The following is a 16444-nucleotide window of genomic DNA, read 5'->3' as shown; positions in this document are numbered from 1 at the left end:
AGCAAGCAAGCAAGCAAGCAAGCAAGCAAGCAAGCAAGCAAGCAAGCAAGCAAGCAAGCAAGCAAGCAAGCAAGCAAGCAAGCAAGCAAGCAAGCAAGCAAGCAAGCAAGCAAGCAAGCAAGCAAGCAAGCAAGCAAGCAAGCAAGCAAGCAAGCAAGCAAGCAAGCAAGCAAGCAAGCAAGCAAGCAAGCAAGCAAGCAAGCAAGCAAGCAAGCAAGCAAGCAAGCAAGCAAGCAAGCAAGCAAGCAAGCAAGCAAGCAAGCAAGCAAGCAAGCAAGCAAGCAAGCAAGCAAGCAAGCAAGCAAGCAAGCAAGCAAGCAAGCAAGCAAGCAAGCAAGCAAGCAAGCAAGCAAGCAAGCAAGCAAGCAAGCAAGCAAGCAAGCAAGCAAGCAAGCAAGCAAGCAAGCAAGCAAGCAAGCAAGCAAGCAAGCAAGCAAGCAAGCAAGCAAGCAAGCAAGCAAGCAAGCAAGCAAGCAAGCAAGCAAGCAAGCAAGCAAGCAAGCAAGCAAGCAAGCAAGCAAGCAAGCAAGCAAGCAAGCAAGCAAGCAAGCAAGCAAGCAAGCAAGCAAGCAAGCAAGCAAGCAAGCAAGCAAGCAAGCAAGCAAGCAAGCAAGCAAGCAAGCAAGCAAGCAAGCAAGCAAGCAAGCAAGCAAGCAAGCAAGCAAGCAAGCAAGCAAGCAAGCAAGCAAGCAAGCAAGCAAGCAAGCAAGCAAGCAAGCAAGCAAGCAAGCAAGCAAGCAAGCAAGCAAGCAAGCAAGCAAGCAAGCAAGCAAGCAAGCAAGCAAGCAAGCAAGCAAGCAAGCAAGCAAGCAAGCAAGCAAGCAAGCAAGCAAGCAAGCAAGCAAGCAAGCAAGCAAGCAAGCAAGCAAGCAAGCAAGCAAGCAAGCAAGCAAGCAAGCAAGCAAGCAAGCAAGCAAGCAAGCAAGCAAGCAAGCAAGCAAGCAAGCAAGCAAGCAAGCAAGCAAGCAAGCAAGCAAGCAAGCAAGCAAGCAAGCAAGCAAGCAAGCAAGCAAGCAAGCAAGCAAGCAAGCAAGCAAGCAAGCAAGCAAGCAAGCAAGCAAGCAAGCAAGCAAGCAAGCAAGCAAGCAAGCAAGCAAGCAAGCAAGCAAGCAAGCAAGCAAGCAAGCAAGCAAGCAAGCAAGCAAGCAAGCAAGCAAGCAAGCAAGCAAGCAAGCAAGCAAGCAAGCAAGCAAGCAAGCAAGCAAGCAAGCAAGCAAGCAAGCAAGCAAGCAAGCAAGCAAGCAAGCAAGCAAGCAAGCAAGCAAGCAAGCAAGCAAGCAAGCAAGCAAGCAAGCAAGCAAGCAAGCAAGCAAGCAAGCAAGCAAGCAAGCAAGCAAGCAAGCAAGCAAGCAAGCAAGCAAGCAAGCAAGCAAGCAAGCAAGCAAGCAAGCAAGCAAGCAAGCAAGCAAGCAAGCAAGCAAGCAAGCAAGCAAGCAAGCAAGCAAGCAAGCAAGCAAGCAAGCAAGCAAGCAAGCAAGCAAGCAAGCAAGCAAGCAAGCAAGCAAGCAAGCAAGCAAGCAAGCAAGCAAGCAAGCAAGCAAGCAAGCAAGCAAGCAAGCAAGCAAGCAAGCAAGCAAGCAAGCAAGCAAGCAAGCAAGCAAGCAAGCAAGCAAGCAAGCAAGCAAGCAAGCAAGCAAGCAAGCAAGCAAGCAAGCAAGCAAGCAAGCAAGCAAGCAAGCAAGCAAGCAAGCAAGCAAGCAAGCAAGCAAGCAAGCAAGCAAGCAAGCAAGCAAGCAAGCAAGCAAGCAAGCAAGCAAGCAAGCAAGCAAGCAAGCAAGCAAGCAAGCAAGCAAGCAAGCAAGCAAGCAAGCAAGCAAGCAAGCAAGCAAGCAAGCAAGCAAGCAAGCAAGCAAGCAAGCAAGCAAGCAAGCAAGCAAGCAAGCAAGCAAGCAAGCAAGCAAGCAAGCAAGCAAGCAAGCAAGCAAGCAAGCAAGCAAGCAAGCAAGCAAGCAAGCAAGCAAGCAAGCAAGCAAGCAAGCAAGCAAGCAAGCAAGCAAGCAAGCAAGCAAGCAAGCAAGCAAGCAAGCAAGCAAGCAAGCAAGCAAGCAAGCAAGCAAGCAAGCAAGCAAGCAAGCAAGCAAGCAAGCAAGCAAGCAAGCAAGCAAGCAAGCAAGCAAGCAAGCAAGCAAGCAAGCAAGCAAGCAAGCAAGCAAGCAAGCAAGCAAGCAAGCAAGCAAGCAAGCAAGCAAGCAAGCAAGCAAGCAAGCAAGCAAGCAAGCAAGCAAGCAAGCAAGCAAGCAAGCAAGCAAGCAAGCAAGCAAGCAAGCAAGCAAGCAAGCAAGCAAGCAAGCAAGCAAGCAAGCAAGCAAGCAAGCAAGCAAGCAAGCAAGCAAGCAAGCAAGCAAGCAAGCAAGCAAGCAAGCAAGCAAGCAAGCAAGCAAGCAAGCAAGCAAGCAAGCAAGCAAGCAAGCAAGCAAGCAAGCAAGCAAGCAAGCAAGCAAGCAAGCAAGCAAGCAAGCAAGCAAGCAAGCAAGCAAGCAAGCAAGCAAGCAAGCAAGCAAGCAAGCAAGCAAGCAAGCAAGCAAGCAAGCAAGCAAGCAAGCAAGCAAGCAAGCAAGCAAGCAAGCAAGCAAGCAAGCAAGCAAGCAAGCAAGCAAGCAAGCAAGCAAGCAAGCAAGCAAGCAAGCAAGCAAGCAAGCAAGCAAGCAAGCAAGCAAGCAAGCAAGCAAGCAAGCAAGCAAGCAAGCAAGCAAGCAAGCAAGCAAGCAAGCAAGCAAGCAAGCAAGCAAGCAAGCAAGCAAGCAAGCAAGCAAGCAAGCAAGCAAGCAAGCAAGCAAGCAAGCAAGCAAGCAAGCAAGCAAGCAAGCAAGCAAGCAAGCAAGCAAGCAAGCAAGCAAGCAAGCAAGCAAGCAAGCAAGCAAGCAAGCAAGCAAGCAAGCAAGCAAGCAAGCAAGCAAGCAAGCAAGCAAGCAAGCAAGCAAGCAAGCAAGCAAGCAAGCAAGCAAGCAAGCAAGCAAGCAAGCAAGCAAGCAAGCAAGCAAGCAAGCAAGCAAGCAAGCAAGCAAGCAAGCAAGCAAGCAAGCAAGCAAGCAAGCAAGCAAGCAAGCAAGCAAGCAAGCAAGCAAGCAAGCAAGCAAGCAAGCAAGCAAGCAAGCAAGCAAGCAAGCAAGCAAGCAAGCAAGCAAGCAAGCAAGCAAGCAAGCAAGCAAGCAAGCAAGCAAGCAAGCAAGCAAGCAAGCAAGCAAGCAAGCAAGCAAGCAAGCAAGCAAGCAAGCAAGCAAGCAAGCAAGCAAGCAAGCAAGCAAGCAAGCAAGCAAGCAAGCAAGCAAGCAAGCAAGCAAGCGAGCAAGCAAGCAAGCAAGCAAGCAAGCAAGCAAGCAAGCAAGCAAGCAAGCAAGCAAGCAAGCAAGCAAGCAAGCAAGCAAGCAAGCAAGCAAGCAAGCAAGCAAGCAAGCAAGCAAGCAAGCAAGCAAGCAAGCAAGCAAGCAAGCAAGCAAGCAAGCAAGCAAGCAAGCAAGCAAGCAAGCAAGCAAGCAAGCAAGCAAGCAAGCAAGCAAGCAAGCAAGCAAGCAAGCAAGCAAGCAAGCAAGCAAGCAAGCAAGCAAGCAAGCAAGCAAGCAAGCAAGCAAGCAAGCAAGCAAGCAAGCAAGCAAGCAAGCAAGCAAGCAAGCAAGCAAGCAAGCAAGCAAGCAAGCAAGCAAGCAAGCAAGCAAGCAAGCAAGCAAGCAAGCAAGCAAGCAAGCAAGCAAGCAAGCAAGCAAGCAAGCAAGCAAGCAAGCAAGCAAGCAAGCAAGCAAGCAAGCAAGCAAGCAAGCAAGCAAGCAAGCAAGCAAGCAAGCAAGCAAGCAAGCAAGCAAGCAAGCAAGCAAGCAAGCAAGCAAGCAAGCAAGCAAGCAAGCAAGCAAGCAAGCAAGCAAGCAAGCAAGCAAGCAAGCAAGCAAGCAAGCAAGCAAGCAAGCAAGCAAGCAAGCAAGCAAGCAAGCAAGCAAGCAAGCAAGCAAGCAAGCAAGCAAGCAAGCAAGCAAGCAAGCAAGCAAGCAAGCAAGCAAGCAAGCAAGCAAGCAAGCAAGCAAGCAAGCAAGCAAGCAAGCAAGCAAGCAAGCAAGCAAGCAAGCAAGCAAGCAAGCAAGCAAGCAAGCAAGCAAGCAAGCAAGCAAGCAAGCAAGCAAGCAAGCAAGCAAGCAAGCAAGCAAGCAAGCAAGCAAGCAAGCAAGCAAGCAAGCAAGCAAGCAAGCAAGCAAGCAAGCAAGCAAGCAAGCAAGCAAGCAAGCAAGCAAGCAAGCAAGCAAGCAAGCAAGCAAGCAAGCAAGCAAGCAAGCAAGCAAGCAAGCAAGCAAGCAAGCAAGCAAGCAAGCAAGCAAGCAAGCAAGCAAGCAAGCAAGCAAGCAAGCAAGCAAGCAAGCAAGCAAGCAAGCAAGCAAGCAAGCAAGCAAGCAAGCAAGCAAGCAAGCAAGCAAGCAAGCAAGCAAGCAAGCAAGCAAGCAAGCAAGCAAGCAAGCAAGCAAGCAAGCAAGCAAGCAAGCAAGCAAGCAAGCAAGCAAGCAAGCAAGCAAGCAAGCAAGCAAGCAAGCAAGCAAGCAAGCAAGCAAGCAAGCAAGCAAGCAAGCAAGCAAGCAAGCAAGCAAGCAAGCAAGCAAGCAAGCAAGCAAGCAAGCAAGCAAGCAAGCAAGCAAGCAAGCAAGCAAGCAAGCAAGCAAGCAAGCAAGCAAGCAAGCAAGCAAGCAAGCAAGCAAGCAAGCAAGCAAGCAAGCAAGCAAGCAAGCAAGCAAGCAAGCAAGCAAGCAAGCAAGCAAGCAAGCAAGCAAGCAAGCAAGCAAGCAAGCAAGCAAGCAAGCAAGCAAGCAAGCAAGCAAGCAAGCAAGCAAGCAAGCAAGCAAGCAAGCAAGCAAGCAAGCAAGCAAGCAAGCAAGCAAGCAAGCAAGCAAGCAAGCAAGCAAGCAAGCAAGCAAGCAAGCAAGCAAGCAAGCAAGCAAGCAAGCAAGCAAGCAAGCAAGCAAGCAAGCAAGCAAGCAAGCAAGCAAGCAAGCAAGCAAGCAAGCAAGCAAGCAAGCAAGCAAGCAAGCAAGCAAGCAAGCAAGCAAGCAAGCAAGCAAGCAAGCAAGCAAGCAAGCAAGCAAGCAAGCAAGCAAGCAAGCAAGCAAGCAAGCAAGCAAGCAAGCAAGCAAGCAAGCAAGCAAGCAAGCAAGCAAGCAAGCAAGAAACTGTCAGTGAGTGTCAGTCCAATTCAGTCCATCTCGCCAAACTCAGATGAAACTTGTTGAAAGCGCAAGGAAACATCGTTCGGACTATTAATAATTCTATTTTATTACTTAAAGTGCTTTTTTTTACTATAATTTGTGGTAAAAATGTAAATATCTTAGTAAATGTGCTGTGTGAGTGAAAGTGAGACGAAACTATAGATTGAACTGTGAATATTTGTGATGTGAAAAACTCAAATTGACACGGGCTTTATCGGTTATAATATCGAATTCTAATTCACAAATACCTTATATTTGCTATCACGGATTTTATATTTTTAAGTTTCAAACTCTAAACAAACTGCAATACATAATACAATAATATTAACTTAATAATAACCTAAATTACAAGTAAAATAAATCAAGTCACATAAAATATTTGAAAACAACGCCATCTATACTTAGCCGGCTGAACTACCAAGAAACAAATCTTACTAGTGATAATCAGTAGCTGATAAACGAACATCCAAGTAAATTACAACAAGTCCCGCTAGAGGGCGCTACATACACAATAAATGAAACTAGTAAACTAATCAGCTACTGTACTACTATGAAAATGTTGTGCGCTGGGTGTTTTAAAGAGCTACCAGGCCGTGAATATCTCACTTGTTCGCAGTGCAGCGAAAAATATGACTTGGATTGTGCCAATGTTTCCAGTAAGCGCTATTATAACACGATGACCATAGAGCACCGTAACAAGTGGGTATGCCAGGCATGCTTAAGTAAAAGACCCAAAGAAGGACATGCAAGCACACCTGTAAGACAAAGAGATGATGAATACGTCCAACCTCAATCCTCAACACACGGAAGAGAAAATATTACGATGCGAACCAAAAAATCGACTATATGCAGCAGCGATACGAGTTTGGATGAATTGAGTATGCTTGGAGACACACTCAGTTTGAAAGAAACTAATCCATGCAGCATAAATCAGGAACTCACTCTCAAAAACTTGAGTGATGTCATAACCCAAAAACTTAAAGAGAACAATACTTCTATTATTTCAGAGCTGCAAAATACAATACAAACAGAAATAAATAAAGCTATAATAAAACTTAAAGAAGACATCGAAAAAGACACGTCAGTCCTGTTTACGCAAAATCAAAATAGAGTAGAAGAAATACGGATAATTGAAACTAAAATAGAAACATTACAAGAAGAAAATGAAAAACTAAAGAAGGAAATACAAGAGTTTACTATGAAAATACAAAATTTCTCGGCCCCTGTAAAGAAAAACTATGCATCTGAAACTAATAACAAAAAGATTGTCATTTACGGATTAACAGAATTTTTCAAGGAAGAAGAATACGAGCTTTACAATAGGTTAGTTGAAATGTTCCGGGACATACTAAATGTGGATATAACGGGATATATAGAAGACACATATCGAATTGGAAAGAAGAACAATAAGAAAAGACCCCTAGTAATTGAACTCATTAGCAAAAGAATGACGAGACATTTACTTGAAAATAGATACTATTTCAAAGGGACACAATTGTTTATCTCAGAATTCTTGGATGAGGAAGCACGAAGAGAAAGAAAATACTTGCTAGAAGAAATGATAAAAGCACGGAAGAATGGTTTGTATGCCATAATACGCGAAAACCAGTTATATGTCGAAGGGAAGAAAGTAAACATAAATAAAATCCCTGAAAAAAGAGAAGAGGAAAAAACTTACCCGCAAAATAATAACAAATGGCAACAAAATGAAAACACAAGTAACAATAATAATTTTCGTCCCTCCAGGCGAACTATATAAGATATTATTTCAAAATATGCAGAGTATAAATAACAAGCAGCACATAATGGAAGCATTTATTGATCAAAACCCTACATACCAAGCAATATGTATCTCGGAGTCCTGGTTGTCTCAAGCAAAATTAGATCTTATTCAATTTGATGGTTATAAAATTGCAGCGTCCTATTGTCGCCCACATCGAGCAGGGGGTGGCGTCTTCACTCTACTCCAGGAACATATTGAATGCGAAGAAAGAAACGATATTACTGATATGTCTACAGAATTTAATCTAGAATTGTGTGCGGTCAAACTTATTAAAGAAAATATTCTATTAGTTAACATATATTGGAATGGGAGAGAGGAAAATATATTTAATATTAATCTTAAAAAAATACTTAATCACTTAAAGAAAAAATATTCCAATGAAAATATAATATTAGGAGGAGACTTCAATATAGATTACTTAAAAAATAATAGCCAAACAAATGATTTCTTAGATCTAATGTCAGAATACAGATTCAAACAATACATTAAACATCCTACGCGCTTTACCGAAAATACTTCAAAATGCATCGACTTGATCTTTACTAATTTTACTAACCAAACTTTAAAAACTACTGTAGAAAATTTCGGTTTCTCTGACCATAGAGGTACAGTTCTACAAATGTATATACAACAAGCAAAAAAATATATAAATTGGAGTACAGAAAAACGGCTATTTAATACCACAAATATACTTAAATATAAATTAAAACTACAGGAAATAAACTGGAATAATATAATAACAAGCAATAAAAATATAAATGAAAACTACGAAGCTTTACATAATACACTAATACATATTCTAGATAATTGTATACCTAAGCAAAAAATAAAAATACGTCCTAAATATAAAAAGCATTGGTTAACTACAGGTATCAAAATTTCTTGTCAAAATAAAAGATTATTAAAAATACATATATTACAATCTAATAATCAAATACTTAGAACTTATTATAAAAAATATGAAAAGCTTTTAAAACGTACCGTGCAAATTTCAAAACGACAACAATATACAAACAAAATGAAAAAGTCTTCCAATATAATTAAAACAATGTGGAATATAGTTAACGAAAGGACAAACAAAAAACCCAAAAAAGAACCACGAAATATAGAATTGCAAATAAATAACACTTTAAGTTCAAATCCAAAACATATAGCTAATACTTTTAATAACTTTTTTGCGTCTGTGGGAGAGGAACAGAATACATCGGGGACGAGCGGGGGAGGCGCAGCCACTGGAACCGCAGGCGCGGGAGCGGCCGGCAGGCCCGTGCTGCGCCCCACCACTAATACTATGTTTCTCAGCCCTGTAACTACTACTGAAGTATTTAAAATAATAAAAAATCTAAAAAATAAATATAGTTACGGAATAGATGAACTGCCACCAGCTCTATTCAAACAGATAGCGGAAGAAATAACACTTCCCTTTTGTATGTTAATTAATCAATCCTTTGAAGAAGGCGTCTTTCCTGATCTTCTGAAAATAGCCATAATTAAACCCATCCACAAAAAGAATTCAAAAACTGACCCAACAAATTACAGACCTATTTCCCTATTGCCGACAGCCTCCAAAATTTTTGAGAAAGCGTTGTGTGACCGCATATATGCCTTCTGCGAAAAATACGAAATATTCGACGAATGCCAGAACGGTTTTCGTAAAAATAGATCCACCACCTTAGCAGTGTATAAATACATGCAAGAAGCATATAATATTCTTAACGATAAAAAATACGCGGTTGGAATATTATTAGACATGTCCAAAGCTTATGACAAAGTTCAATACCCAATACTTTTAAATAAATTATACGGAATAGGAATTCGCGGATCCGCCCATTTGTGGCTTACATCGTACTTAAAAAATAGAGAACAATACGTGGACATAGAACATTACAATACTTCAACACTACAGATATCTAGAATCCGCTCTGAACGTAAAATCATTAATGCTTCAATACCCCAAGGAAGTGTGATAGGGTGTCTATTGTTTTTAATTTATATAAACGATCTTCCCAAGACTATGAAAGAACCGTGCGTGCTCTTTGCAGATGACATCTCATTAATGACTTCATGTAAGAATGCTATAGGATTAAATACAAAAATCAATCAAATACTAAACAACACAGTCAAATGGATGAACGATCACGGACTTTGCATTAACTTTCAAAAAACTAAAATAATTACATTCCACCCTTACCAAAAACAGCCATTACACGTAAATATTTCATTTAACAACACACAATTAGAGGTAGTTAATAATGTCACCCTTCTCGGTTTAAATATAGATACATACATAGATTGGAAGACACACATTAAAAAAATCAGAAATAAACTTTCTAAATTCTCATATGCTTTGAATGAAGTTAAAAAGACCACAAACCTAGAAACAGCTTTCACAACTTATTATGCTTACGCTTACTCCTGGCTAAGCTACGGTGTAATATTATGGGGAAACAGTACAGAAGCACCTGCACTATTTACGATACAGAAAAAGCTTGTCCGAATACTTGTCAATATAAAACAAAAGGATTCCTGTAAACCATTTTTCCGCAAACACGAACTTCTTACATTGCCGTGCATTTATATATTAGAAACTTGTAAATTTGTTAGAAAATATCCTAATTTTTTTAAACGACGAGGCGATATGTCCACTGGTCACTCCTTAAGATATAAAGACAGACTGATGCTACCCACCTCCCATCTAACTCTGCACACCAATAGCCCACTAGTTATGTCAATCAAAATATATAACCACCTTCCGGATACTATTAAAAATGAAACCAACGATAATTCTTTTATAAAACAACTAAAGCTACTACTTATCACTAAAAGCTATTACACAGTCAATGAATACATAAATGATAAACTAAAATAAACAAATTTTAATAATATTTTATAAATTAAATCATAATAAACATATAAAACAATACTTAAAATATAAGTGCAATAATATTGTTAAAATATAGTAAGTATAATAAATACAAGTTGTATCACTGGCTAATAATTAAGTATGTTGTCCTCTCTACCAGTTGCAGTGCCCTTACCGGGTCCATGTTGATACTATAATACTTACCTCTGTATTTTTATAACACCACAATTTGTACGAACACATGGTCGCAATAAAACATTTCTATTTCTATTTCAAGCAAGCAAGCAAGCAAGCAAGCAAGCAAGCAAGCAAGCAAGCAAGCAAGCAAGCAAGCAAGCAAGCAAGCAAGCAAGCAAGCAAGCAAGCAAGCAAGCAAGCAAGCAAGCAAGCAAGCAAGCAAGCAAGCAAGCAAGCAAGCAAGCAAGCAAGCAAGCAAGCAAGCAAGCAAGCAAGCAAGCAAGCAAGCAAGCAAGCAAGCAAGCAAGCAAGCAAGCAAGCAAGCAAGCAAGCAAGCAAGCAAGCAAGCAAGCAAGCAAGCAAGCAAGCAAGCAAGCAAGCAAGCAAGCAAGCAAGCAAGCAAGCAAGCAAGCAAGCAAGCAAGCAAGCAAGCAAGCAAGCAAGCAAGCAAGCAAGCAAGCAAGCAAGCAAGCAAGCAAGCAAGCAAGCAAGCAAGCAAGCAAGCAAGCAAGCAAGCAAGCAAGCAAGCAAGCAAGCAAGCAAGCAAGCAAGCAAGCAAGCAAGCAAGCAAGCAAGCAAGCAAGCAAGCAAGCAAGCAAGCAAGCAAGCAAGCAAGCAAGCAAGCAAGCAAGCAAGCAAGCAAGCAAGCAAGCAAGCAAGCAAGCAAGCAAGCAAGCAAGCAAGCAAGCAAGCAAGCAAGCAAGCAAGCAAGCAAGCAAGCAAGCAAGCAAGCAAGCAAGCAAGCAAGCAAGCAAGCAAGCAAGCAAGCAAGCAAGCAAGCAAGCAAGCAAGCAAGCAAGCAAGCAAGCAAGCAAGCAAGCAAGCAAGCAAGCAAGCAAGCAAGCAAGCAAGCAAGCAAGCAAGCAAGCAAGCAAGCAAGCAAGCAAGCAAGCAAGCAAGCAAGCAAGCAAGCAAGCAAGCAAGCAAGCAAGCAAGCAAGCAAGCAAGCAAGCAAGCAAGCAAGCAAGCAAGCAAGCAAGCAAGCAAGCAAGCAAGCAAGCAAGCAAGCAAGCAAGCAAGCAAGCAAGCAAGCAAGCAAGCAAGCAAGCAAGCAAGCAAGCAAGCAAGCAAGCAAGCAAGCAAGCAAGCAAGCAAGCAAGCAAGCAAGCAAGCAAGCAAGCAAGCAAGCAAGCAAGCAAGCAAGCAAGCAAGCAAGCAAGCAAGCAAGCAAGCAAGCAAGCAAGCAAGCAAGCAAGCAAGCAAGCAAGCAAGCAAGCAAGCAAGCAAGCAAGCAAGCAAGCAAGCAAGCAAGCAAGCAAGCAAGCAAGCAAGCAAGCAAGCAAGCAAGCAAGCAAGCAAGCAAGCAAGCAAGCAAGCAAGCAAGCAAGCAAGCAAGCAAGCAAGCAAGCAAGCAAGCAAGCAAGCAAGCAAGCAAGCAAGCAAGCAAGCAAGCAAGCAAGCAAGCAAGCAAGCAAGCAAGCAAGCAAGCAAGCAAGCAAGCAAGCAAGCAAGCAAGCAAGCAAGCAAGCAAGCAAGCAAGCAAGCAAGCAAGCAAGCAAGCAAGCAAGCAAGCAAGCAAGCAAGCAAGCAAGCAAGCAAGCAAGCAAGCAAGCAAGCAAGCAAGCAAGCAAGCAAGCAAGCAAGCAAGCAAGCAAGCAAGCAAGCAAGCAAGCAAGCAAGCAAGCAAGCAAGCAAGCAAGCAAGCAAGCAAGCAAGCAAGCAAGCAAGCAAGCAAGCAAGCAAGCAAGCAAGCAAGCAAGCAAGCAAGCAAGCAAGCAAGCAAGCAAGCAAGCAAGCAAGCAAGCAAGCAAGCAAGCAAGCAAGCAAGCAAGCAAGCAAGCAAGCAAGCAAGCAAGCAAGCAAGCAAGCAAGCAAGCAAGCAAGCAAGCAAGCAAGCAAGCAAGCAAGCAAGCAAGCAAGCAAGCAAGCAAGCAAGCAAGCAAGCAAGCAAGCAAGCAAGCAAGCAAGCAAGCAAGCAAGCAAGCAAGCAAGCAAGCAAGCAAGCAAGCAAGCAAGCAAGCAAGCAAGCAAGCAAGCAAGCAAGCAAGCAAGCAAGCAAGCAAGCAAGCAAGCAAGCAAGCAAGCTTTAGGTTTAGGTTTAGGTTTAGGTTTAGGTTTAGGTTTAGGTTTAGGTTTAGGTTTAGGTTTAGGTTTAGGTTTAGGTTTAGGTTTAGGTTTAGGTTTAGGTTTAGGTTTAGGTTTAGGTTTAGGTTTAGGTTTAGGTTTAGGTTTAGGTTTAGGTTTAGGTTTAGGTTTAGGTTTAGGTTTAGGTTTAGGTTTAGGTTTAGGTTTAGGTTTAGGTTTAGGTTTAGGTTTAGGTTTAGGTTTAGGTTTAGGTTTAGGTTTAGGTTTAGGTTTAGGTTTAGGTTTAGGTTTAGGTTTAGGTTTAGGTTTAGGTTTAGGTTTAGGTTTAGGTTTAGGTTTAGGTTTAGGTTTAGGTTTAGGTTTAGGTTTAGGTTTAGGTTTAGGTTTAGGTTTAGGTTTAGGTTTAGGTTTAGGTTTAGGTTTAGGTTTAGGTTTAGGTTTAGGTTTAGGTTTAGGTTTAGGTTTAGGTTTAGGTTTAGGTTTAGGTTTAGGTTTAGGTTTAGGTTTAGGTTTAGGTTTAGGTTTAGGTTTAGGTTTAGGTTTAGGTTTAGGTTTAGGTTTAGGTTTAGGTTTAGGTTTAGGTTTAGGTTTAGGTTTAGGTTTAGGTTTAGGTTTAGGTTTAGGTTTAGGTTTAGGTTTAGGTTTAGGTTTAGGTTTAGGTTTAGGTTTAGGTTTAGGTTTAGGTTTAGGTTTAGGTTTAGGTTTAGGTTTAGGTTTAGGTTTAGGTTTAGGTTTAGGTTTAGGTTTAGGTTTAGGTTTAGGTTTAGGTTTAGGTTTAGGTTTAGGTTTAGGTTTAGGTTTAGGTTTAGGTTTAGGTTTAGGTTTAGGTTTAGGTTTAGGTTTAGGTTTAGGTTTAGGTTTAGGTTTAGGTTTAGGTTTAGGTTTAGGTTTAGGTTTAGGTTTAGGTTTAGGTTTAGGTTTAGGTTTAGGTTTAGGTTTAGGTTTAGGTTTAGGTTTAGGTTTAGGTTTAGGTTTAGGTTTAGGTTTAGGTTTAGGTTTAGGTTTAGGTTTAGGTTTAGGTTTAGGTTTAGGTTTAGGTTTAGGTTTAGGTTTAGGTTTAGGTTTAGGTTTAGGTTTAGGTTTAGGTTTAGGTTTAGGTTTAGGTTTAGGTTTAGGTTTAGGTTTAGGTTTAGGTTTAGGTTTAGGTTTAGGTTTAGGTTTAGGTTTAGGTTTAGGTTTAGGTTTAGGTTTAGGTTTAGGTTTAGGTTTAGGTTTAGGTTTAGGTTTAGGTTTAGGTTTAGGTTTAGGTTTAGGTTTAGGTTTAGGTTTAGGTTTAGGTTTAGGTTTAGGTTTAGGTTTAGGTTTAGGTTTAGGTTTAGGTTTAGGTTTAGGTTTAGGTTTAGGTTTAGGTTTAGGTTTAGGTTTAGGTTTAGGTTTAGGTTTAGGTTTAGGTTTAGGTTTAGGTTTAGGTTTAGGTTTAGGTTTAGGTTTAGGTTTAGGTTTAGGTTTAGGTTTAGGTTTAGGTTTAGGTTTAGGTTTAGGTTTAGGTTTAGGTTTAGGTTTAGGTTTAGGTTTAGGTTTAGGTTTAGGTTTAGGTTTAGGTTTAGGTTTAGGTTTAGGTTTAGGTTTAGGTTTAGGTTTAGGTTTAGGTTTAGGTTTAGGTTTAGGTTTAGGTTTAGGTTTAGGTTTAGGTTTAGGTTTAGGTTTAGGTTTAGGTTTAGGTTTAGGTTTAGGTTTAGGTTTAGGTTTAGGTTTAGGTTTAGGTTTAGGTTTAGGTTTAGGTTTAGGTTTAGGTTTAGGTTTAGGTTTAGGTTTAGGTTTAGGTTTAGGTTTAGGTTTAGGTTTAGGTTTAGGTTTAGGTTTAGGTTTAGGTTTAGGTTTAGGTTTAGGTTTAGGTTTAGGTTTAGGTTTAGGTTTAGGTTTAGGTTTAGGTTTAGGTTTAGGTTTAGGTTTAGGTTTAGGTTTAGGTTTAGGTTTAGGTTTAGGTTTAGGTTTAGGTTTAGGTTTAGGTTTAGGTTTAGGTTTAGGTTTAGGTTTAGGTTTAGGTTTAGGTTTAGGTTTAGGTTTAGGTTTAGGTTTAGGTTTAGGTTTAGGTTTAGGTTTAGGTTTAGGTTTAGGTTTAGGTTTAGGTTTAGGTTTAGGTTTAGGTTTAGGTTTAGGTTTAGGTTTAGGTTTAGGTTTAGGTTTAGGTTTAGGTTTAGGTTTAGGTTTAGGTTTAGGTTTAGGTTTAGGTTTAGGTTTAGGTTTAGGTTTAGGTTTAGGTTTAGGTTTAGGTTTAGGTTTAGGTTTAGGTTTAGGTTTAGGTTTAGGTTTAGGTTTAGGTTTAGGTTTAGGTTTAGGTTTAGGTTTAGGTTTAGGTTTAGGTTTAGGTTTAGGTTTAGGTTTAGGTTTAGGTTTAGGTTTAGGTTTAGGTTTAGGTTTAGGTTTAGGTTTAGGTTTAGGTTTAGGTTTAGGTTTAGGTTTAGGTTTAGGTTTAGGTTTAGGTTTAGGTTTAGGTTTAGGTTTAGGTTTAGGTTTAGGTTTAGGTTTAGGTTTAGGTTTAGGTTTAGGTTTAGGTTTAGGTTTAGGTTTAGGTTTAGGTTTAGGTTTAGGTTTAGGTTTAGGTTTAGGTTTAGGTTTAGGTTTAGGTTTAGGTTTAGGTTTAGGTTTAGGTTTAGGTTTAGGTTTAGGTTTAGGTTTAGGTTTAGGTTTAGGTTTAGGTTTAGGTTTAGGTTTAGGTTTAGGTTTAGGTTTAGGTTTAGGTTTAGGTTTAGGTTTAGGTTTAGGTTTAGGTTTAGGTTTAGGTTTAGGTTTAGGTTTAGGTTTAGGTTTAGGTTTAGGTTTAGGTTTAGGTTTAGGTTTAGGTTTAGGTTTAGGTTTAGGTTTAGGTTTAGGTTTAGGTTTAGGTTTAGGTTTAGGTTTAGGTTTAGGTTTAGGTTTAGGTTTAGGTTTAGGTTTAGGTTTAGGTTTAGGTTTAGGTTTAGGTTTAGGTTTAGGTTTAGGTTTAGGTTTAGGTTTAGGTTTAGGTTTAGGTTTAGGTTTAGGTTTAGGTTTAGGTTTAGGTTTAGGTTTAGGTTTAGGTTTAGGTTTAGGTTTAGGTTTAGGTTTAGGTTTAGGTTTAGGTTTAGGTTTAGGTTTAGGTTTAGGTTTAGGTTTAGGTTTAGGTTTAGGTTTAGGTTTAGGTTTAGGTTTAGGTTTAGGTTTAGGTTTAGGTTTAGGTTTAGGTTTAGGTTTAGGTTTAGGTTTAGGTTTAGGTTTAGGTTTAGGTTTAGGTTTAGGTTTAGGTTTAGGTTTAGGTTTAGGTTTAGGTTTAGGTTTAGGTTTAGGTTTAGGTTTAGGTTTAGGTTTAGGTTTAGGTTTAGGTTTAGGTTTAGGTTTAGGTTTAGGTTTAGGTTTAGGTTTAGGTTTAGGTTTAGGTTTAGGTTTAGGTTTAGGTTTAGGTTTAGGTTTAGGTTTAGGTTTAGGTTTAGGTTTAGGTTTAGGTTTAGGTTTAGGTTTAGGTTTAGGTTTAGGTTTAGGTTTAGGTTTAGGTTTAGGTTTAGGTTTAGGTTTAGGTTTAGGTTTAGGTTTAGGTTTAGGTTTAGGTTTAGGTTTAGGTTTAGGTTTAGGTTTAGGTTTAGGTTTAGGTTTAGGTTTAGGTTTAGGTTTAGGTTTAGGTTTAGGTTTAGGTTTAGGTTTAGGTTTAGGTTTAGGTTTAGGTTTAGGTTTAGGTTTAGGTTTAGGTTTAGGTTTAGGTTTAGGTTTAGGTTTAGGTTTAGGTTTAGGTTTAGGTTTAGGTTTAGGTTTAGGTTTAGGTTTAGGTTTAGGTTTAGGTTTAGGTTTAGGTTTAGGTTTAGGTTTAGGTTTAGGTTTAGGTTTAGGTTTAGGTTTAGGTTTAGGTTTAGGTTTAGGTTTAGGTTTAGGTTTAGGTTTAGGTTTAGGTTTAGGTTTAGGTTTAGGTTTAGGTTTAGGTTTAGGTTTAGGTTTAGGTTTAGGTTTAGGTTTAGGTTTAGGTTTAGGTTTAGGTTTAGGTTTAGGTTTAGGTTTAGGTTTAGGTTTAGGTTTAGGTTTAGGTTTAGGTTTAGGTTTAGGTTTAGGTTTAGGTTTAGGTTTAGGTTTAGGTTTAGGTTTAGGTTTAGGTTTAGGTTTAGGTTTAGGTTTAGGTTTAGGTTTAGGTTTAGGTTTAGGTTTAGGTTTAGGTTTAGGTTTAGGTTTAGGTTTAGGTTTAGGTTTAGGTTTAGGTTTAGGTTTAGGTTTAGGTTTAGGTTTAGGTTTAGGTTTAGGTTTAGGTTTAGGTTTAGGTTTAGGTTTAGGTTTAGGTTTAGGTTTAGGTTTAGGTTTAGGTTTAGGTTTAGGTTTAGGTTTAGGTTTAGGTTTAGGTTTAGGTTTAGGTTTAGGTTTAGGTTTAGGTTTAGGTTTAGGTTTAGGTTTAGGTTTAGGTTTAGGTTTAGGTTTAGGTTTAGGTTTAGGTTTAGGTTTAGGTTTAGGTTTAGGTTTAGGTTTAGGTTTAGGTTTAGGTTT

This window comes from Pectinophora gossypiella, unplaced genomic scaffold, assembly GCF_024362695.1.
Source record: "Pectinophora gossypiella unplaced genomic scaffold, ilPecGoss1.1 Pgos_103, whole genome shotgun sequence".
In the NCBI taxonomy this organism is placed as follows: domain Eukaryota; kingdom Metazoa; phylum Arthropoda; class Insecta; order Lepidoptera; family Gelechiidae; genus Pectinophora; species Pectinophora gossypiella.
This window is presented reverse-complemented; position numbering follows the sequence as displayed.